The sequence below is a fragment of the Sturnira hondurensis genome, unplaced genomic scaffold (assembly GCF_014824575.4).
Source record: "Sturnira hondurensis isolate 20B ecotype Veracruz unplaced genomic scaffold, ASM1482457v3 Scaffold0015262, whole genome shotgun sequence".
NCBI lineage: Eukaryota > Metazoa > Chordata > Mammalia > Chiroptera > Phyllostomidae > Sturnira > Sturnira hondurensis.
In genome coordinates this window covers 1,593,929-1,599,806 of record NW_028087893.1, presented here as the reverse complement: position 1 = coordinate 1,599,806, position 5,878 = coordinate 1,593,929, and the positions used below count along the sequence as shown (strand labels likewise).

General features: G+C 50.2%; 1 long non-coding RNA gene across 1 annotated transcript; it reads right to left on the bottom strand.

Annotated features, from left to right (window-relative positions):
- Positions 1 to 2,724: 2,724 nt before the first annotated feature.
- Positions 2,725 to 4,463, bottom strand: LOC118999746 (uncharacterized). Its single transcript, XR_005069167.1, has 2 exons — positions 4,135 to 4,463; positions 2,725 to 2,999 (listed from the first exon to the last, which is right to left on the bottom strand). It is a non-coding gene; the product is annotated as an uncharacterized LOC118999746 (long non-coding RNA).
- Between the last annotated feature and the right edge of the window lie 1,415 nt (positions 4,464 to 5,878).

Here is a 5,878-nt window from a genome sequence, read left to right as displayed (position 1 = left end):
ACCCCCCTGCCTCACCGTATCTTGGTTAGAGACACACATACCTGTTTCCAAACAAAGTCATATCCTGACGGGCTTAGGACTAGGACTTCAACGAAGCCTTTTTCTGGGGACACAGTTCGACCCTTGACAGTGGCTGAGGAGATTAGGGTTAAAGGGGTAAGAAGAGTGGGACAGAGCTGAAGGAAATGGGGTGGAAATTCATGGAGCCATTTACCTAACCTTTGTGCATTTCCCATGTATATTCCAGTATATGTTTATATGCATTTCAAAACAGCAACTTTCGTGAATCTCATGATCCATAATTGGCATTTCTTGATTTCTAGCAACAATACTGTGTTTGTGCACTGAAATAATCTTTTCCATCGACGATTCATTAAATCTTCAATTTTAATTCTGTCATGGACTCGAGGCTAATTAATTGAGCAAATCTTTAGCAACGAACTAGTATGACCTAGGCAGGGGGCAAGGCCTGCAGAGCACAGCACAGTCCTGCCTTCATGGCCGAGAAGACGGATTGTGTGATGCCGCATGCAGTCTGGAAAACAGCCCACCGAGTATTCCTAGCAGAACATAGGGTGCTGACTGCGATGGACAGCGGGCGGGTGGGGGTAAGAGTGTAGGGGGGCTGAGTGAGCAAGAAGGGGCCCTGAGGTGTCCCCGAAGTTCAGTGTGGGAAGCAGAGGCCTCCCAGAGGGAATGATAGGAGCAGGTGATGTTACCAGAACCCTGGAACTCTGTGCCCTGTGGTGGGTGCTCAGACCTGGGAGAAGATACAACTGGCGGAAACTCGACTTCCAAGGGAGGCGCAGCCCTATGGGGAAAGAGCTGGGCACCACTGGCGCTTATGTGGACACAGCACAGTGCCTGTGCCTCAGCCAGTGCCGCTGCTGCTGGCCTTGGACTTTTCCCAAGTCAGTCTCTTCTGCCTTCCCTTCCAGTCTCCCCTTCATCTCCTCCATCGGCCAGACCCAGCTGAGGCTGATGGACAAGGAGCCTGGGGAGCAGGTGGGAGCTCCTGACAACAGCATAGAAAGGTGGGCTTGCGGCTCATTGGTGGGAAATGGGTGTTTCCCACTGCAGATGAGAGCCTGTTGCCAGCATCTTGTTGACTCTGCAGTCCCCACTGGGGACATTAGGACTAGGGGCACCCTCCCCCCCATTAACTGACCCTTGGAAATGTGCACTCACTTGCTTCCTCCTACTCCTTACAGCGGAAGGGCACTTCTTGCATGCACAAGGCTCAAGGTCAGACATGTGGTGGCTGGCCTAGTTCACCTACTTGAACAGCCCATGCTTGGAGTGTATAGGCCACTTCTTTGCAGTCTCCCCCCCTCGGGAAATACCGGTACTGTTTCCATTCACAGATGGGAGTCTGTGGATGTGGCGGCCAACTGTATGAATTGTTTCATGCCATTTTATACAGGGGACTTGAGCACCCACAGGTTTTGGTGTCTGCAGGGGGACCTCAAACAAATCCCCAGCAGATACTGACAAAATTAAGTTTGGGGGCTTAAAAGTTACCGTGTTTTTTCGGATCATGAGACACACCTAAGTTTTAGAGGAGGAAAATTTGAAGCAAAAAAACGTAAAGTATTTAACAACATAATATTTCACCAATGTACGTGTGAACAGAACTCAACAGCAGCATTGACAACCATTATACTGACTTTAAGCTTTAAGGACGGAAACTCCCCTGATCATCGGGGAGCCCCAAGCACTCGTCACCACTGTCCACATTTATGAAGCTCAGTTCCTCACTCTGCTCATAGAGGACGTCATCTTCAGAGCCATCTAAGGCACTGCTGATGCCACATTGTTTGAAGGACCTCACAACGGTTTCCCCCGTAACTGCCTGCCCTGAGGTTTTCACCCACTCACAGACTCGGGTAATCGTGGGCCTCTTCATTCATCCAGCTGGTGTCAGATGATGGTTTCCAGTGGCCATCCATTTGTCTCACTCTTCTCTCATGTAAACTTTAAATGGCTTGATGGAAACACCCAGAAGTCCAGACTGGCTGTGGTAAGCCCCCCAGGAATTACGGCCAGATGGGTTTTCTCTTGTTTAAATCTCTTTTTTGTGGCTTCAGTGATAGGTGCCCTAAACTGGTCAAGCACTGAGAGAGCAGGTTTTTTCAGAAGCCCTCGAGGACATTTGGACCACGCTTTTTCTATCCGTATCTTCATGCCATTTTCGTCCATCCATCCTTTGTCGTCAACATGAAGAATAACTCCTCTTGGGAATGCCTCTTTTGGCATGTTTTTTTCTCCTGAAAAACAGCACTGGTGGCAGTTTGGTACCATCAGCACAGCAGGACAACACAACTGTGTAATGGGTTTTATTGTGCCCTGAGGTTTTCCCGGTTATGGTTTGGGCACCTTCCCCATCAACAGTCTTGTTTGATGGAACATCAGAGGTTAATGGGGCTTCATCCATGTTCCCAATCTGGCTTATTTAAAACCCATTTTTCTTTTTTGCATCCAGTACAAATTTGTGAAAAGACACAATCTTGGATTCATATTCCATAGGCATTGTTTGTGCAATCCTAGTTTTGGTGCACACAGAGAGGCCACATCTCTTCATAAATCTGTGGCACCATGATGGCGACCCAGTGAAGTCCTCAATGCCTTTCTCTGCAGCAAGATGTTTGGCTTCACATATGATCATTTTGGTAGATACTGAAAAGCCATTGTTCCTGTGACGTGTGATCCACTCTTTCATATCCGCTTCTAACTGTGGCCATTTTGCAGCATGCCCCCGAAAACACTGTTTCGTTTTGTCCGTTTTTTGCAGTTGATCCTCCTGTTTCCTCCATTCCCGTATCATTTTTTCGGTTGGAGGTGGCCCAAAGTGCCTCTCCGCTGCTCTGTTCCCATGTTCTTTGGTGTACTTCACTACCTCCAGTTTAAAAGGGATTTTATAGGAAATCCTTTTCTGCTTTGACATCTTTCCACAATTACGGTAGATTCAACAGGAGACTACGGAACGCTATCGTATTTTTCTACAACAAAATACAATAATGGCAGAACTGTCAGCACTGTGTCCTTCATAGTTCCGGGGCACTGCAGTTGAGACCATCAGTGGATGATACACTGTTATGAGGCGATCTGCTGCTGGAGGGCCACAGGTTGCGCAACACTTGTATGGGGACGGCGGTGTTGCACAATCTGTGTGGCTCTGAAGCTGTTGCCAAATCATCCCATCACACCTCCCATCATCCCAACCTGTCCCACCCAGCATGCGGGGAGTTGTACTTTTGCAACAGCTGCAGGGCCACATTGACAGGGGACCCTGCGGTGGAATTTGCCCATGTGGATGTTAATGGGGGGGACCCACCAGTCACGTGATGGAGGCAAGTATGACCGCTGCGGGCTTTCTTCTCCTAACATGCCAGCACGCCTGTACTCTCCTCCCTAGCACTGTAGTAGGGAGGCAGCGGGAACTCCGCACCTGCCTCCCTTGCTTTGCACCACCCGGACACCCCCATCTCCCGGCCCAGGGCCTGCAGCATCGCCCCAGTCCTACCACCACCGCCGACGGCTTCCTGAAGCGCCGACCCCACCACCACAGTGAGCCAGGCATGCTACATTCGGAGTATAAGACACACACCCCAAATTTGGGGAGGGCGTGCGTCTTATAGTCCAAAAAACAGTATATACAATGTTTGACTGGGGGGAAGGGCCGGCATCCCCAACCCGCGTTCAAGTGTCAACTGTGCGACAAACATGTCGTGCAGCTGAGGAGCCCAAGACTGAGAAACGTGAGTGCCCTTTCCCAGCCTCAGGAAGGTCAATTGCGGGCATCCAGGGGGCGGGAGGAGGTTGGCCCTGCGGCTCAGGGTGGCCTCGGCGTGTCCCCCGCGGGGTGAGCCCACACGCAGGGGGCGGGGCCCGGGAGTCCGCACTGTCCACGCCGGAGGGCGGCGCTGTGCGCACCGCGGTGTCCACGCCGGAGGGCGGCGCTGTGCGCACCACGGTCAGGCCGCTGGCTCTGGGCCTCGCCTTCCCTCCGCATTCCCTGGCGGCTCAGCCAAACCACCACCGAGAACGGTGGGACCACATGATAGTAATAGAAGGGCCAGTAAAAGCGTTTCATCTGTGCTGGCATGAAAGGGGGGAGATTTCAGTATTCCTCACCTTGGACACAAAATCTAGCCGGTACCCGGTCTCCCCACTCTCGCCCAGAAAGCGGCGCTGAAACTCCAGAGCGCTGAGCGCTCACGGCGGCTTCCTCTGTCGCTTCCTCTTCCGGGCGGCGGGCGGAGACCCCAGGGAAGCGCATCCCAGGAGCTGATTCTGAGTCATTCAGTAAGGAAGTTCCCACACTGGGGACGCGACCGGTTCCAGTTTCGCTCGTGCTCTCCATCTCAGGCACAGCCTCCGCAGTCTCCTGGTTTCTAGGAACCAGCCACTCACAGGCGCCTCATCCGAGGGACGACGGCTGGGTTCCTCCTTGGCTGGGTTTGAAACCCCTAAATTGGGCGTTAGAGCTAAATTTTAAACCCAGGCCTAGATTATTCCCCCTCCACACTACCCCCAAACCCCGCAGCCCTGAGCTATCTGATTCAGGTTTTTAAAATATATATATTTTATTGATTACACCATTACAGTCCAATTTCCCCCTTCATTCCCCTGCNGCGACCGGTTCCAGTTTCGCTCGTGCTCTCCATCTCAGGCACAGCCTCCGCAGTCTCCTGGTTTCTAGGAACCAGCCACTCACAGGCGCCTCATCCGAGGGACGACGGCTGGGTTCCTCCTTGGCTGGGTTTGAAACCCCTAAATTGGGCATTAGAGCTAAATTTTAAACCCAGGCCTAGATTATTCCCCCTCCACACTACCCCCAAACCCCGCAGCCCTGAGCTATCTGATTCAGGTTTTTAAAAAATATATATTTTATTGATTATACCATTACAGTTCTATTTCCCCCTTCATTCCCCTGCACCCTGCACACCCCTCCCCCACCCATCTCCCCTTTAGTTTATGTCCACGTGTTTCAAGTTCTTTAGGTTCTATATTTCCCCTACTATTCTTGCCCTCCCCCCTATCTATTTTTTACCTACCGTCTATGCTTAATTTCTGTATCTTCTCCCCCCTTCTCCTCCTCCCACGCCCCTGTTGCTAACCCTCCATGTGATCTTCATTTCTATGGTTCCACTCCTGATCTAGCTGTCCTCTTGGTTTGCTTTTGTTTTAGGTGTGGTTGTTAGTAACTGTGTGATTCAGGGTTTTGATAAGGAGACTCTCCCTTAAATCTGCTTGTAGAAATTTGGAATGCAATTTAAACGTGTTTAGAGTGCAGTGTAAATTCTTACGTCAACACTTGGATTGGTTCGGTGTCTGTGCATCCCTGCACAGCGTGGAAACACAAGTTCCCTTCAACAAGCCAGCTCTCCAAGGTGTTAACTCCAGGGGACACAGGCAATGCCTACCCTGGAAGGAGTCAAATTTTCAAGGGTAAACCAGTCACCACGTAGGAACGGAGTTTTCCACCAAGGAAAGAGAAGACCTTGCTAAAAACAAATAATTGTATGGGCTAATTGAAATAATTTACAGGTATCAATTTTGTTTTTCTTTTAAAAACACATCAAATAAGATGTGAGCTAATTTAAAAGTAAAATACTTTTCAAAAGTCCATAGCAATAAAAAAAAAATGACCATTCTCCCTTGGTCAAGGATCAATAATTTTCAACATTAAAAAAATCATTTACTTTTCTAGAGGGGACGAATAGGGAGAAAGACAGGAAAACATCAAGTGTGGTTGCCTCACACAGAGCCCACCACTGGGGACCTGTCCCGAAACCCAGGCATGTGCCCTGACTGGGAATCGAACTGGTGACCCTTTGGTTTGCAAGCCAGTGTTCAATCCTCTAAGCCACACTGG